The 17,589-nt window shown below is 52.9% G+C and overlaps 1 protein-coding gene across 1 annotated transcript in view; it reads left to right on the plus strand.

Annotated features, from left to right (window-relative positions):
- Positions 1-411: 411 nt before the first annotated feature.
- FRMD6 (FERM domain containing 6) overlaps positions 412-17,589 on the plus strand; it is a 40,245-nt gene continuing 23,067 nt past the window's right edge. The window contains exon 1 of the mRNA XM_053980875.1: positions 412-557. The gene's annotated coding sequence lies outside the window, so the exon portion shown is untranslated. The remainder of the gene's footprint in view (positions 558-17,589) is intronic.

Consider the following 17,589-nt stretch of genomic DNA (forward strand, 5'->3'; position numbering starts at 1 on the left):
TGCCGAGGAGACAAGTCCCAGCTTGACATCCCCATCCCTGTTGATCACAGCTCCTCTGTGAACCAACCGGCAGAGCCGTGCTGGCTCCGGCCGCAGGAGCGTTCGCACCTCTGACCTCTTTTCTCCAAATTCCCACAACTTCGCAGCCCCCTTTTCTCCTAAACAACGTTTGGGTGAGGAGCAGGACATCCACACCCTGCTGAGATCCATGTGTTTCTCGGAAAGGTGGTCCAGACTCCCCTTGTCTTCCACCGAGCAGGTAAGAACATGCGCTTTGGGCTTGGACACCAGTCAAAAAGGGTTGGTCCTTCCAAGCAGAGCACAATTCCCAGGGATCCCGGCGCCTCACCAGCCCAGGAGGACGTGGAGAGCCCCACGGCTCCTGCGGGATGGGCTCCCAGCGGCCACGCAGAAGGAACCTGCCCTGAAAAACGCCACCTCTGCAAGGACACTGAGCTTTTCTCTTGGTGGCTTTATCTTCCAGCTGTGCTGAGACAACCCCGAGCTCGCCATGGAGCTGCTGGAGGAACCTGACTCATAGATGTTCCCAGCACCAGGTAGGAAAACGAGGGCCTGTTTCAGTGGCGTTGGGGATGGAAGGGAGTGGTGGGGACGCTGGAGATGTGGGGCTGTGGTGTTGACTGAGAGGTGCCTATCCAGGTGCTTCCCATGGCTTGTGAAATCCTTCCCACCTGCTGGAGACTCAGCAGAGGATCTCAGGGAAATCACCTTTGCCTTCTCCTGCTGAGGACACAGCTGGCCAAGCATTGGCAGCCATGCTCCTTTGTGGCCGTGTTTTCCCTTTGTCGTGGCATTTTGGCACAAGAGCTGTGCCAGGAATGGTGAAGATGCCTGGGAATTCTTGTGGAGGACGGTATGGTCTCGGGAAAACCCCGTGCTCCCGTGCGATGCCGTTTGCTTGGATCTTGGATTTTCCCTTGGTTTTATTGGTGTGATTTCCATCTTTTGCCTGTGTCAAACCCCAGATTTGTCCCATCCTGGCCGCTGCCAGAGGTGGAAGGGTTGGAGTGGACGAGATGTGCTCCTTGTCAGCAAACCCACCATGTGTGTGCCTGACTGATTCCCGTGGGAGGAGTGAGGCTGGTGTGGCATCGCCCTGTTCTTGTCAAAGATGAATCCATTCGGCTAAAAACAGCTCCTTTTGTTCTCTGCCATGTGACACGGGGAGCTTTCCTCCACCAGCCCCTACAGGACGAGAAGGGAAGGTCCCGGCGAAGTGGGATCGAGGTGCAATGGTGGTGGGAGTGGGAGGGCAAGGCTGGGCGTGGGCAGGGCACCACTCCTTGCTGTGGGAGGCTGGGTGAGCTCCTGGGGGCACCTCTGCTCCCACCCTGCGCCCGGCAGCTGGGAGGGATCCTGTTCCCCTGGCACAGGGCATCCAGAGCTCCATCTCCCACAGCCACCCACCCGAGGGTGCTTTGGGCAGTGCAGTGGGTGCAGCGCTCTGCCTTCGGGTCCTGCCTGTTGCTTCCCAGCTTCCATGACCTGAGGAATGAGCTGGGATTGCTGAATTCCAAGCTGCCTGTAGCCTTTGGGGTTTTATGTATGTGTATGGCGGGTGTTCCTGGGGTGTTTTTGGCAGGGATCCCCTCTGGATTGCATGGGGTCGCACACTCTGGGGACAAGGGCTCAGGAGCACTTTGTGCTTCGTGGCTGATCTTCCCTTATTTGAAATCACCTGCAAGGTTGATGTTGGCACAGATACTGTCAAACTGCTGGAGAGGGTCCAGAGGAGGCCATGAAGGTGCTGCAAGGCTCTGGAGAGAGCTGGGGGTGCTCACCTGGAGAGGAGAAGGCTCCAGGGAGAGCTCAGAGCCCCTTGCAGGGCCTGAAGGAGCTCCAGGAGGGCTGGAGAGGGACTGGGGACAAGGGATGGAAGGGGCAAGGGCTTCCCACTGCCAGGGAGCAGAGGTGGATGGGATATTGGGAAGGAATTCCTGGCTGGGAGGGAAGTGAGGCCCTGGCACAGGGTGCCCAGAGAAGCTGTGGCTGCTCCTGGATCCCTGGAAGTGTCCAAGGTCAGGTTGGATGGGGTTTGGAGCAGCCTGGAATAGTGGAAGGTGTCCCTGCCATGGCAGGGGGTGGAACAAGGTGGTCTTTAATGCCTCTTCCAACCCAAACCATTCCATGACTCTGTGAAACTCCTCTGGACCTGGTGGAACACGAGACCAGGCTCTCTTGGCAAGCAGAGCAGCTTGGGAGGAGAGTTTGTAGCATTGCTCTTTTTAAACAATTAAGAGCTTCTCCAGCTCATTTCCTTCGACGCCCTCACAGAGCAAATCAGCTTAATTAGCAGTCTAAGTGAATAATTAATTTTCTCACAGGTTTTTTTGATAGCTTCTTTAAAGCAAGAGGGTTCGAGCAGCTCCTGGCACGACCATGGCTCAGCCCTTCAGCTGGTGCCTGCAGACCCCAAGGCCCATTTATTCCCTCACGGGCAGTGGAAATGGCCAAAAAATGGCACAAGAAGGGACCAGTGGCATGGAGAATTTTTCCAAGCAGTTTTCCACCCCCAGCATCCCATGGAGATAGATGCAGCTTATCGATGTCCTAGCAAAGCACTGATGTGTGGCCCTAAAACCTGCTGCCCAGCCAGCTGATGGAGATTTGAGGCTCCAAAGCCATAAAATCCAGGTTTATTTTCATCTTTGCCTCTGCTTTTAATGACAGGAGGGTCTGCTGTTGTTTAGACCTGAGTGGAGAGACTCTAATTACTACTTTGGTGCCAAGGATGTAAATACGGACTCGGGGAAGCAGCGAGGGTTATTAAAAAGAAAAGACTGTAATTGCTGGGCTCCTCCCTCTCCATCAGATTTTCCTCTCGCTCCGGTTTGGAGAGGACCGGCTGATCCAGTCGGGCTGTCTCTGGCCAGGGGTTGCAGGCTCTGCCTGAGGAAGGGGAACATCCAGCAGCACCCACCCAAGCCAGGACGGAATTGCCTCTACCCAGGCAGAAAATCTTTGTAGAATCCCTGGATTTTAGCATGGCCACATAGAGATGTTTGTGTTGTGAGGAGCAGGGCAGGCATTTGGGGTGGGTTTTCCCTGGGGAGATCTTTTTGCCATGGAAGAGACTCCCAGCCCAGCTGCAAACAGCCTTTCTCTCTCTCGGATGCAAGCACTCCCATTGCATTTTTTTTTTTTTTTTTCTTTTAAACTCCTATCTTTGATTTCATTTAATAATGGATGAATTATCAGAAATATGTGCTGGCAGGCAGCCCGGGTTTTGTCAGGAGGCAAACGACTTCAGTAACGCGTCAGTTGAAAATATTTTGAAAAAGAAAAAAGGGAGCGAGAACAAATAAAATAATAAAAAAAAAAGAAAGCCAGTCTATGCAAAAGCCTCCGGGGGTGGGAAAAAAACCTAAGCTGACTGCAGAACTGTTTTTTCTCTCCCTTTTGCTTCATGCCTGTGCTGAGGGTAGGATTGTCTCACTGAACTCATCCCTCCAAGAGCACGCTGTCACTCCTGTGGGGTGGAGGGGAAATATCAGGGCTACGTCCCCTCTGGAGGAGCCTTACCTCCTGGAAAAATTTTGGCACGGCCTCTTGGAAGCGGGGGTGCGGAGATGTGATGCCCTTGACCGCATCTCAGGCCACGGACCCAAATCCCCCGCGCCTCGATGGATCCGTGGCCGTGCCCGTCCCCGGGGCGGCACCGCGGGGAGCGGGCAGTGGGTGCCAAGGGGAACTTTTGCCCCGGGGCTGGAGCGTGTTGGGGTGAAGCAATCGCAGCCAGTCATCGGGCAGGAACGGGGCGAATCCAGGGCGAGCAGGAGCGGGGGGAAGGCAGCACCTCCCCGGCGGCCTGCTCCGACACGCCGGGCCCGCGGCTCCCCACGGCCTCCCCACGGGGCCCGGCTCCTTCCATCCCTTCAAAGCCACCCCGGCACGGGCTGGGCAGAGAACGGAGTGAGGGAAAGAACGAGGAGAAGGATTTGGGGGTGTTGGTGGGTGAGGAGTTCAGAGTGAGGCGCCCATGTGAGCCCAAAATCCAGCTGGGTGCTGGGCTGATCCCACAGCGGGGCCAGCAGGGAAAGGGGGATTCTCCTCCTCTGATCCACGCAGGTGAGACCCCACCTGCAGAGCTGCCTCTGGCGTCTCCAGCATCAGAAAGATGTGGGACTGCTGGGACAAGCCCAGGGAAAGTCATGGGGTTGTTCCAAGGGCTGGAGCCCTTCTGGAGCCGGGCTGGGAGAGCTGGGGGTGCTCACCTGGAGAGGAGAAGGCTCCAGGGAGAGCTCAGAGCCCCTTGCAGGGCCTGAAGGGGCTCCAGGAGAGCTGGAGAGGGACTGGGGACAAGGGATGGAGGGAGAAGACGAGGGGCAATGACTTCATTGAGATCAGGCTTAGATGGGATATTGGAAAAGAATTCTTCCCTGTGATGGTGGGGAGGTCCTGGCACAGAGAAGCTGTGGCTGTCCCTGGAAGTGTCCAAGGCCAGGCTGGACAGGGCTTGGAGCAGCCTGGGACAGTGGAAGATGTCCCAGCCCATGGCAGAAGTGGAATGAGAGATCTTTAAGGCGCCTTCCAAGCCAAACCATTCTGGGATTCTATGACTCCACGATCCCTTTGGCCCTCCTGCTGGCTCTGGACATTTCTGATGGCTTTGGGGTTCACGTTTGGGATCCCAACACTGGTGACACCACCACCTCCTCTCACAGCCACAGTTGCTTTGGAACAGTCGAGGGGGATTTCCCACCTGTCCTGATTTTAAGGTGGAAATGGAGAGACAGAGAATTGCATCCTAAAGCCTGACTCCATTTCAGCTGCTTGCTCCAGGTGGTGAATTTAGCTTTGTTTCCCTCTAGAGAGTGATTTCTCCAAAGAAAGCAAGGCCCACGTGAAGCAGGTCCCCACGGGATGCTCGGCCCTGGCAGATTTGGGATCAGTCCCTGTGTCCTGGCAGCGTGGCTGAGGCAGGAGATGCTCCTGAGCCAGATTCCATCCCACTCCTCTGCCTGAGTCAGAGTGAGTCAGCCCTCTGGATTGCTCTCCTGCTGCCCCGAGCCAACCCAGCATATTTATTAGTTAATTAGTTTGCATTTCCTCCTCCTCTCTTCCCTTCCCTTCACAGCAAGCCCTCTCCCCGTCTCTCCTGCACAGCAAACTTTGGGGACCTCCATCCCATAAATATCCCCATCACCCACTCCCAAAAACATCACCCTTCCTGCTGAGAGGCCCAGCTCTTGGTGCCCTGTTGGATTAAGCTCTTTTTTGACTCAAAGATGGGGCAACTGAGAGGCGTTTGAAAAACTTTTATTTTATTTTTAGTTTCCTGTGAAGGGCGAGGCAATACAGATTATATATATATATATAATTCACGCTATTACAATCAGAAGCCAGCTATTTCTTAATTACACTGCATTATAGGCATTTCTTGGCCTATCAGCTTATTTCCCTGTCCCCTGTCCATGCAGTGGGTGGCAGGGGGGGACCCACGCTGCTCCCAGCAGAAGATCCAGGGTCCATCCCAGCCTTTTCTCTACTAAGGCCCAATTTTAGCCCTAAAATGTAAGGCTTGAAGTTATTTTTCTGGCCATCTTCCCTGGCAGAGGAGCTGCACCCACAGGAAGGGTGCAGGCTGTTATTGTGACGTGCCAATGAGTTATTAGCAGAGGGGGAAGCAGGGAACAGGAGGAATTCTTGCTGCTTTGCAAACTGTCCCCAGGGCTGGTTTTGCTCTGTATCCGTGCTCTTCATAGACTCCTGGAATCCCAGAATGGTCTGGGTGGGAAGGGATCCCATGGGCAGGGGTGTCACCCACCAGATCAGGATCATCCATCTCTGCTTCCCAGAGTTTTATCCCTCAGGGAAGTGCCTGAGCAGGGTCCCACAGCCTGGCTGAGGCCTACACAGCTTTGTCCTCACCAAGAAAAGCTGGAATTTAGCTAGAAACCTGGGATTTAACTGAAATCCTGATAAAAACCAGGGCTGGCTAAAAAAAACCTACAATTGCTCCGGCTGCTGGAGGAGAGAGTCTGGGAAAGGGATGGGAATGGATACAGGAATGAAGGTGGAAATGGAGATGGGAAAAGGAATAGGGATTGGGGATAGGAACAGAGATGGGAAAAGGAATAGGGATTGGGGATAGGAACAGAGATGGGAAAAAGAATAGGGATTGGGGATAGGAGCAGGTATAGGGATCGGGATAGGGATGGGAAAAGGAATAGGGATGGAAATATGGACAGGGACAAACATAATGATGGGGATGAGCATGGAGAAGGGGATGGGAATAGTGACAGAAATGGGGATGAAAATGGTGGCAGGAATGGGGATGGGAACAAGGATAAGGATGGGAACAAGGATAAGGATGGGAACAGGAACAAGCATGGGGATGGGAACAAGGATAAGGATGGGGATAGGAATGGGGACAGGAACAAGCATAGGAACAGGTGTAGGGATCAGGATAGAGATGGGAAAAGGAATAGGGATGGAAATGAATGGAATGAATATAGGGATGGGAATATGGACAGGGACAAATATGGTGACAGAAATGGGGATGAAAACGGTGACAGGAATGGGAACAAGGATAAGGATGGGAACAAGAATAAGGATGGGAACAGGAACAAATATAGGGATGGGAACAGGAATGGGGACAGGGACAAGCGTAGGAATGGGAATCTGATGGGAACGGGGACAAAGATGGGGATGGAGGGAGGGAAGGCACAGAAAGGGAAAGGGAGCAGCCTCGATCCTGCCGGCTCAGCCAGCCCAGGTAATGAGCAGCTCCCCTGCCCTCGGCTGCCCCGCCTGGGTGGGGAGGGTTTTTCCAGCACTGAGGGTTTGCAAGTGAGGCACCAGAGAGCAGACGGGGAGGAGCAGGTAATTTTTATCCCCATGAACTCAGTGCTGGCATTTCACTTGGAAAACCCATGGATTATCCTGCTGTTTCCTCGCACCCTTTGTTCTTCCTCATCCTGTTTCCCACAAGAGATGGGAGACCTGGAGGAGCTGGGCAGTGTTGGGTTTGATAGGAATCAGGTCCAGCTCTATCTCATCTCTGCTGGAGAAAAAAAAAACCCTCATTTTCTTTGGCTTTGCTGATTAAAGTTTAATTACCTTGAATGCAAATGATTCATCAAAGGAACACAGATTATTTTTTTTTTTCTGAGATGTTCATGTGCAGCCTGGGAAGGAAAGTATTTATTGAGGTGTTCTCTGAGCAGGGTCTGCTCAGTGTCAGGAAAAGCTTTGGGGCACAAACAGGGAAAAAATTACTTTTGCTCTGTTCCCAACTCGCTTTCCCTTCCTTGAAAGATCTCCCTGAGCACTTGACAGCATCACACAGCCCATTGCACAAGTGACTTATATTTTCCTGCTCTCCAGGTCTGCAAACCTATCTCTGGGAATTGCCCAGATGGGGGAAAAATGAGGCCTTTGCTGGTTTTCCATGTTCTCTGTGTGAGTTCATACTCTGGGAGATCTGATTGCAAAACCAGTCCTGGAGTCAGGGAGACAGAATTCCAGGCAGGTGTTCTCACTGCACTTGGGGAGCCTCTTCTTTTCTTTTGGGGTGTGTAATTCCTTTATCTTGCTTATCTTTTCTAGAGATGCCTCTGTAAGCCCAGAGCAAGACTTGCTGGGCAGCCAGCAGAGTTAGCAGGGCTGACAGGAACTATCTGATCCCCAAAAATTAAAGGGAATGACAGTGTGGGAACACAGCTTGGCGTGTGAGTAGCTTGTGCTATGAAAAAATCACCTCAGCTTTGTATCCTGATGGATTTAAAGCATGTAAATGACTCAGGAGGGGTTGCCACCACCATGGCTTTTATTCACAATCCCAAGGGAGCTGATCCTGCTGGGATGGGGCTATGGAGAGGAAATTCCCTCTGTACAATTCCCCCCCCCCCCCGAAAGCCCCTGGAAATAGAAAACAAAATGATGCTGTGTTTCTTGCCCTTCCCAAAAATAACCCCAAATCCTCTGGAACACCGTGGGTGGAGCCTGTGCTGCTTATCCAGCTTCTCCCCAGTCTCCTGCAGATGCTTGCAGGAATGAGGTGCTCAGGGCAGCCAAATTCCCCCCCAAAAAACCCCAACCTGGGGAATGGGGCCCATGGATGCTGCAGCTCAAGGATGCTGGAGAGCCTCGGGGTGAGGGGCAGCCATCCCCCCAGGAATCAGACATTCCCAAGAGCAGATGAAAGGGATTGGGGCTGGCTGCCTGCCCATGGAAAATCCCAGCTCGATCTTCTCACCTGGAGCTGTTTGCAGACTCTTCTCCCCCATTAGCATAAGCAAAGCTGCCTCCACGCCATGCTGCCTTCGATCCCGCTCAGCTGCCGCTCCTGTTGGGATTTGAGGCTGTTTTTAATGTCATTCCCTCCTCCTGCCGTGGCACCTGGAGCAGGACCAGCCTGGCACTTCCCAGTGGCCTTTCATCAGCTGGGCACCAGCAGCCCCAGCCCTGCCCCGCAGCCATGGTGCCCATCCCATGGGTCAGCCAGGGAAATTCCCAGCCAGCATTCCCTGGGCTGGCCACTCCTGCTGGGTGCTTCTTGGAACCCTGAGAATTGCTGAGAATGTCAGACTTTCTGTGCTGACAGAGTCTGACCCCCAAGAGAACTCTGCATTGACCTGAGGCCGTGGAGAAGCTTCCAAAACTGAATGGCAGAACTGGGATTGTGGGGGTGGAGTTTGAATAGAAGTGTCACAGGGTGGAAAACTCAGAGTTTAAGGGTTTAGAATACAGGAATAGATATAAAGCAAGATGGAGGTTTTAGGGTGGAGGCTGCTCCTTCTTCTCCTCCTTCTCCATGGGTTTGGGTGGTTTTGTGTAATTGGATAAAAAAGTCCCCATTGTGGGCACGGGTGGTTGGTGATCGGGTTAAAAGTGAAAATAATTGAGGTGTCATTTCTTAATTGGACAGTTTATCCTTAAAAGGCCTTGTAGAGAGAGAGATGGGGCTCCATTTTTAGTTTGTTGAAGTGCTGCAGAACTCAGGGTTTGTGAGACTGTGACAGAGATAAGAACCAACAAACATCTGAGCCCCAACAAGAAATTCCATCTCACACATCTAATCCCGACCCTGGCAAAAAAAGAAGCAAAGAATCCACAGGTGCTGTGGGAATGATCCTTTTGCACCCCTAAACATCCACTCTTCCAGCTCACAGCAAAAAAAAAAACAAACAAAAAACAAACACACAAAAAAAACACCATCGTCCAAGCCTCCAAACACTGCTGCACTTTGCAAACCTGAAGGCGTCAAAATAATCGATCTGTGGGTGTTTAGGACCCATTTGCATCATGCAAAGATATTATTAATTGCCAATTAGTAGTCAAACAGCACTAATGGCACCTGGTACAGGGAGGGAACATGCAGCTGGGCTTCTGCAACTGGAAAAACACCCAGCCCTGTGTAATTAAATGTCTTCTCCAGGCTCGCCCCACCCGGCTGGCCTGGGCACTTGTGTGGGGAGCTTCCCACGCCGCTGGCATGGGGCAGCTCCAGGGTGGGATTCTGCTGGTCCCACAGATGTGTTGTCCTTTCCTGGGATGGCTGGGGAGAAAAGGATCTCTCCACGGTGTGTGGAAGGAGCAGCACAATCCCAGGAGCTGGTAGGAGCAAGCCTTGCACGGGGTAACTGGGGTGTCTGAGGGATGAGATGTGGATTAGGCTTAGGTTTAGGCTGGGTGTGAAGCCCAGCTTAAGGGAGGGCAGGCCTGGTGTTCTTCATGTAACAGCTTGAGATGCAGCCCTGTCATAAACACAGCCATGGGAATGGGAGAAATCCAAGCTGGCTCTGCAGGTAGGGTTGTTTGCTGAGCTTGGAGGTGGAGGAATGGAAAAGGCTTTTTGTGCCTGGGAAACTGTTCTGATTATGCCTAAAAAACAGAGATTTATACTGGGAAAAAGAAACTGGGAGTGTTACTTCTCTGCTTTGTTCAGCTGATGGCCTCCTAGGAGCGCTGGCTGGGCAGATCCATGCCTGCAGCAGCACTCCATGAGAAACTGGGAAAGCCATGGGCACAGGGAATATTGCTGGAAAGAGGGGAAAAATCCCCACTTTGGGTGAGGGGGGATGAGGAAGTGGCACCAGCCTTCACTCGGGGCAGCTGCCCTGGCAGAGCCTGTGCCAGGCACAGGAGTTCTGGCTTCTCCAGGGAGGGATGCTGCAGCTCTTTCCTCACACACAGAGGACAAAATGGGGACTTTGTGATTTTTTTTTTTTGTTGGTTTTTGTTTTGTTTTGTTTTGTTTTGTTTTTTTTTTTTGTTTTATTTGCGGGGGATTTTTGGTTTGGGGGTGATGAGCCAAACAGTTGGTGTTGGGTTAAGCCCTGGGGAGCTCCAGGCTCTCCAGAGCACCACGGGGCTGGAGAGAGCCCTGAATTCCTGCTCTGACAGCCCAAACCCTTCTTTTCTTCAAGGCAGCATCTTCCTAATCACTGGTGCCATAAAACAAGTTGCTCCAAGTGTGTGCTGAGGGTCTGTGGAAATCTGGGCTGTGGGATGTGCTGCCACATCCAATGGGAGGATTTGGGATGTAAATGGGAGGATTTGGGGGTGTAAATGGATTCGAACTGCCAGAGATCAGGGTTAGATGGGATATTGGGAAGGAATTCTTGTCTGTAAGGGTGGGCAGGCCCTGGCACAGGGTTCCCAGAGCAGCTGTGGTTGCCCCTGGATCCCTGGAAGTGTCCAAGGCCAGGTTGGACAGGGTTTGGAGCAACCTGGGATAGTGGAAGGTGTCCCTGCCATGGCAGGGGTGGCACTGGATGAGCTTTAAGGTCCCTCCTAACCCAAACCATTCTGGGATTCCATAATCAGGGGAGCTGGCTGGGGGGGCTTGATTAGCTGGGATGGCTGAGTTTGGGGATTCCCCTCTGCAAAGCACCAAAATTAGGGAATCCTAATTGAGAACGAGGGGTCTAAGGGCTGAGTTTGCAGCAGGAAAGGTGCAAAGGGGGAGCCCTACACTGCAAAAAATCACGGCTGGAGATGGAGGCATCTGTCCCTGGGCTTTGGAGCAGGATGGGATCTGGGGTGAGCCAGGATTGGGTTTATTGGATGGGACAACACAGCAGGACCCTATGCAGAAAATGCATTAATTTAAAATACAGCAAGTGCTGCTGGAGCAGTTGGGGGTGGTGCCACAAGCAGGGTGGGAGTGGGGTGACAGTTTCCCAGAGTTTTCCTGGGATGCCCACAGCATCCTTCACCCCTTTCCTTCCTTCCTTCCTTCTGGGAAGGCCTTGGACAAAGAAATGTTGGCGCAGAATTGTGCAAACATGAGGTGGTCAAGGCTGAACAAGGAACACCTGGGATTTCTCCCTCACTGCCCATCACTGGCTTCCAGGAGCTTTATTTTTAGTATTTTCTTAAAAAAAAAAAAAGAAAAGAAAAGAAAAAAAAGGATTTGGATTGAAATAATTTGGATCACTGAAATAATTTGGATTGGATTGAAATAATCTCCTGGGATAGATGAGAGTCAGGGCTCTGCATTTCATGCCCCTGCAGTAACGGGTGTCAGGGTTCTCCTTTAAACCTCTGTTTCCCAGGGCTTTATATCTGGATCATAAAAATTCAGAGGAAGGGAAAAAGGAATCGCATAAAAGGAGGTCGCAGCCACAGCTGCTTTTGGTTTATTGTGCTCACAGAGCTCATAAACAGCTTGGTTTGGAAGTGGAGAGGGCCAGGTCCAGCTGCTGTGGGACGTTTGGGGTAGGAACCCAGGGATTTTGAGGGTGCCATGCAAATGTGAGCTCGTGGGAGGTTGGATTGAGGTTTTGGTGATGGGGGCTTGCCCTGATAATCCCACGGACACCTCCAGGTCCTACCCTGGAGGGGAGGGCTGCTGTACCCACTGCTGGGGTGGGACCCCAAAATGGGCTAGAATCCTAAAATCCCCAAATTATTTGGCTTTGAAGGAACCTTCAAGACCATCCAGTTCCAACTCCCCTGACAGAGGCAGAGACTCATTCCGCTGTCCAGGTTTGCTCCAAGCCCCATCCAACCTGGCCTTGGACACTTCCAGGGATGGGGCAGAGGTTTGGGAGCTTCCAGGGCAGCAAGGGACATTTTTGGGGTGGCTCAGATCTGTCCCCAAAGCTGTGATTCCTCCCTCCTGCCTTGCACCAGCTCCCAGACACAGCCCTGGGGGAAGGGTGAGCCTTCCCCTCCCAGATTGCTCTAATGGAACCTGGGCTCCTGCTGACAATCCCGGCTTCCCCAGAGCCTGGGAAGGGAGGGAGGGGTCTAAACATGGAGCAAATTCCCTCCTGGAAGTGCAGGAGCCCAGGCTGGGGTCGGCAGCTCCCCCATCCACGGGGTGCCACACCACCCATGGTGGGTGGCTTGGGCGCCGTGTTCACCCTGGGAGCTGCCATCCTCCGGGATGGAAATCACCTGGTCTGGGGCACATCCCTGAGCCTGACCTGGCCTGGGTGTCCCCTCAGCACATTCAGGTGTCCTGCACATCCCAGACACGAGGGAATGATGTCATTTCAGGGTCACGCTTTCCAGAAATTCCATTTGGTGATGGTCTGGGAGACAAAGTTCTTCCAGGAGGGGCTTTGCTGCCTTCCCGAGGGATAAATGCTTCTGGAGCAGGATAACCCTGCTGGGTGAAAGCTGGGGATGATTTTTTTCACCATTCAGACACGTCCTTTCCCCTGTGCCATGGGCTTGGAGCAGCGTGTGGAGCTGGCAGGGGGAAACCTCTGGAGATCCACAGCTGCTGCTTCCCGGGGAAGTGGCGTGTCTGGGAAAGGTTTGCACTGAAAGTTGCCCTCCAAACCAAACCAAACCAAAACAAAATGATGCCTTTTCCTGCTGCAGAGAAGGAAGGGAGGGCAGCGGGAATCATGGTCTTTAATGTCCCTTCCAATCCAAACCATTCTGGAATTCCATCTCATTCCAAACCCCTGCCATGGGCAGGGAAACTTTCCACTAGCCCAGGTTGCTCAGGTTTGATATATAAATGACCAAATGCTATCTATATATAATATAGATATTATATAAAATATATAATATATATTTCTATAAAAATATATAATAATATAGCGTTTACTATTTAATTATGTATAATATTTTTATATAAATGTATATCCACAGGCTTCCTCTACCAAAGGAGCGCCCCAAAATCCTGTCTGGAAAAATGCAACACTGCAACAATGCATTGTGGTTTTGCAAGCCCTCAGATGCATTTGCTCACGTGCAGGTTTATGAGAATGTTCCTGAGCTCTGACATTAACTTTCAGCTAAATTAGCAAATAAACACATAAATAAAGTGTTTGCTGCCACAGCAGGGAGATATCCCCAATCCATGACTAAAGCTGGGGGGGTTTCAAGGCTTTTTGGGACATGGTGCCAGCTCCAGACTGTCCCATGGATGCCAGAGCACTCAGTGCCACCTGTCCAGTGAGATTCCCCAGGGAACCAGACTGGGATAAAGCCCAGCCAAAGCCTGTGGTGGTTTCAGAGCTGGTGTCCAGTGCTGGCTCACCGTGCAGCCCCAAAAATGGGGATTTTAGCCCTGGAGGGTGGGATGGAATGAGGGAGGGGGAAGGGGAGGTTCGGGAGAAATAGGGAGAAAAAAGGGGGTGACCACAGCAATGTGCCCAGGGACCCATGGAGCTTGGAAACCCTGGGAGCTCAGGGATCCAGGGAGCTTGGAGACCCCAAAATCTGGAGTCCTTGGAAGCTCAGGGACACAGGGAGCTTGGAGACCCCAAAATCAGGGATCCGTGGAAGCTCAGGGACCCGGGGTGCTTGGAGATCCCAAAATCTGGGGTCCCTGGGAGCTCAGGGACACAGGGAGCTCAGGGACCTGGGGAGCTTGGATATCCTGAAATCTGGGGTCCTTGGAAGCTCAGGGACACAGGGAGCTTGGAGACCCCAAAATCTGGGGTGCCTGGGAGCTCAGGGATCCAGGGAGCTTGGAGACCCCAAAATCTGGGATCCGTGGAAGCTCAGGGACCTGGAGAGCTTGGAGACCCCAAAATCTGGGATCCATGGAAGCTCAGGGTCCTGGGGAGCTTGGAGATCCCAATATCTGGGGCCCCTGGAAGCTCAGGGACACAGGGAGCTTGGAGACCCCAAAATCTGGGATCCCTGGGAGCTCAGGGATCCAGGGAGCTTGGAGACCCCAAAATCTGGGGTGCCTGGGAGCTCAGGGACATGGGGAGCTTGGTGCAGCTGTCTGGCTCCTGTGTGCCATTAATAAACACAAAGGGATTAACGAGCCATTTGTGGGAGCCCATTAGGCAAACATTAGCCCAGCTATGGATCCTGCTGGAGGCCGCCTCAGTCCATTTCATAAAAATCAATTCGCTTTTGGGCGGGCGTGGGGAGGGGCCACTGTGGAGGCCACGGCGGCTTCAAAAAGCAGAGGAATTGCACAAATCCTGCCTGGCAGCACTGGCACCTTTGGAACCCCGTGTGTGAGGTGCCTGTTTTGATCCAGCCCCAACATCCCGGCGCTGGGGCTCCCAGGACTGGTTTTTGGCCGTGTCGGTGACCCTGCTGTCTCCGATGGGAGTTCTCAGCCCTGCTGTGACTCAAACCCCGGGCAGGGGCTGTTGGCACCAGCCCTGGCACCCCTGGGGTGCCACGGTGGGGTTAGGGGCGTGTGGAAGTGGTGAATGGAACGAGACGGGCTTTAAGATCCAACCCAAATGGTGGAAACGTGGAAGGATTTGTCCCCAGCTGCTCCTGGTGGGAGCAGGGGTGCTCAGGACGAGCCCCCGGCGCCGCTGGGCTCCAAGGGGGCTCTGCTGTTCCCTGCCTTGGGGACTCCCATCCCCTCTCCCCTTTGGCATCCGTCCCTTCCCCTGCCAAACGGAGCGCTGACCTTGGCCGGGGCCGCCGGGAGGGCCCGGAGCACAAACAGCTCTTCAGAGCAGCAGTAAATCATTGATGGGTGCCTGATGGACACGTGGGGCCACGGCCGAGCTCCGGGGGCTCCCTGGGCTGCTCTGTCCCCGGGCTGCCTTTTCCCTGCTGCAATATCCTGTTGGCAAAGCACGAGGGGTGTCCTGTTTCCATGGGCAAAGAGGTGCCTGCCTGCTTGCCCTGGGGATGGAAACAGCCCCAGCAGAGCTGTTAGGGTCAGGGTTATTCAAAAAGCCCCCCAGAAAGTTGTGCTGGCACCAGGGGTGTTACAAACCATGCCAAGGAAAGCACATCCCGGCAGGCCAGTGCCACCCCAGGGCACGGTGGTGGGGATGGGATGGGATGGGATGGGATGGGATGGGATGGGATGGGATGGGATGGGATGGGAGGGAGCCTTTGTGTCCTTCTGTGGTGGAGTTGGGGTTTAAATTATGGGGATTAAATTACATTATGGGGAATGTTTAATTTTTAATCATTTTAAAATATTTTAATTAATTAAATTATTAAATTATGGGGATTAAATTTCACATGGGTAATTATTAAATTTTCTAAATTAATTATTTTAAAATATTTTAATTAATTAAATTATTAAATTATGGGGATTAAAATTCATATGGGTAATTATTATTTTTTTAATTAATTATTTTAAAATATTTTAATTAATTAAATTATTAAATTAAGGGGAAATCCTAATTTGACTGGCTCAGGCTGTGAGGGTTCCACGAGGTTTGCTTCAGGAAGTGCACTGGAGGATCTCCAGCTCTCCCAGTGTGAATGTGGTGCTGGTCCATGACCCCTCGTGCCCAATCCATTCCTGATCTTGCTGCACTTTGCACAGAGCAAACCCAGCCCTGCCCCCCCGACCTTCTTGGCCCCTTTTCCCAGCTTCATCCCAGATCCACCCTGGATCAGGTTTGGAGCAAAACCTTCAGCTTCATGAGCCCATTCCCAGATTTCACCTTGGCTCCTGCCAACTTGTAACCAAACCTTGCTGCCATGGAAAAATCCATGGGCACAGGTGAGCAAGGAGCTGGATCTCCAGGGTGCCAGGGGGGAATGTGCCCCCCATACCTCCTCCTTTGCAGCACTGATGGATGCCCTGGCTCCTCACAGCCTTTCACCACCAACATTTTTAATGTTTTAATTTTTTTTTTTTTTTCAACAGCAGAGAAATTCCCAGTTTTCCTCCCACCCCACCCCACTGAGGGGGGGATTCTCTGATGCCCTGTAGGTCGGGGTTGTGGGTGACCCCCTGAGGGGGCCCTTGCTGGGGTTTCCCTCCCGTTTCAGGCGTCTGCCCCTCTGTCAGATGGGATTGGAATCGTGGAGTGGTGTTGAAGCCGGAGAACAGACGGGCTAAAAATATTCCCCCGCTCGCTCCTGTGATCTTTCCTCCCCGTCTGCCCCTCCCCGCCGCCCTTTCCTGCTTTCCACCACAATTCCATGGGATTGCAGCAGCTCTGGCAGGCTGGGAGCAAACTCTAGGAATAACCCCGAGGCCCAGAGCCATGAAAAAGCCCTTTGGGACCCCCCAAAACAAAAAGGATGGGAGGGGGGAAATGGGGTTTTTAAAGAGGGAAATGAGAGTGGATTTGGGAATGGGGCTGTGGGAAGGCCAGACTTACTCCATAGAAAATCCCTGCCCACCTCAGCCCGAATTTTTCAATCATTTGCTGATAAACCCCAGCTTGGTGGCCCGGGTTGGGTGAGGAGCGGGGGGTTCGGTTTGGGGGTGATCCCGCCTTTCCCTCCGGCCATCCCGAGGATTCTCCCGGGCTCCAATCGCATCCCGGCTGCTGCTGAGGAGGATGCTGGGCTGGAGGAGCTGTAAATGCCGCGGGCTCGATCAGCAGAACGCACCGGATCGGCGCTGCCGAGCCGGGGGGATGCTTCCCTGCCGGATGCACGCTTGGATTTTCTTGATGGTTCCAGCACTTGGGGTTTCAGGCTGGATTTTCTCGCTTTCCAGCCTCGTTGGGCTTAAATCTCAGCTCCTTTTTATTTTCGTCCTTGCCGGCTTCCCAGGCAAAGGCTGGGCACGGTAAATACAGAGGGGGGTTTTTGGGGGGCCAGTTAAAGGTAGTAGCATCCTCCCTCGGCTAAAATCAGATGGAAACAGCTCCTCTAGGAGCATCCCCTGAATTCCCGGGGAGCCAGGGGTGGTTTGGCATTGCCCAAATTCCAGAATGCTCAAGGAGCCATCGCGCTCTCCACCTGGCTCCTGAGCTGGGGTGTCCCCAGGCCGCTCCCAGGGATGCTCCCCCTTTCCCAGCACCATCCAGGGCTGGCTCCTGCACGCTGGGCAGCGGTTTTCCCAAAATTCAGCTGGGATGGATGGAGTTGGAGCTGTCCCCAGGCGGGTACCCCCAGGGGCAGCACTGGGGCAAAACCCCTGAGGAGGGGTCGCAATGTGTGCTCAGGCTTTTAATTATTGATTATTAATATTATTTATTAATTTTATGATTAGCTGATAAGCTCAGGCTTATTATTATATTGCATTCAAACCAAATTGAAGCAGAGGCTTGGTGAGATCTCCGTGAATTGGGTATTCATGGCCAAAAACCAGATGGAATTCTCCTAAAAAGCCCAGGAAAAGCTGGAGAGGGTCCCTCCACCCTGGTTGCTTCTGTGCTGGGGGGGACAGGGACTCGCCCACCCCAGCCTGGGTAGGGAGGGAGGAAGAGCTTCCTTGGAAATCCCCGTGAAATGCAGGAATGGGAGCGAGGTCCA

This window comes from Vidua macroura, chromosome 6 (genome assembly GCF_024509145.1).
Source record: "Vidua macroura isolate BioBank_ID:100142 chromosome 6, ASM2450914v1, whole genome shotgun sequence".
Lineage (NCBI taxonomy): Eukaryota > Metazoa > Chordata > Aves > Passeriformes > Viduidae > Vidua > Vidua macroura.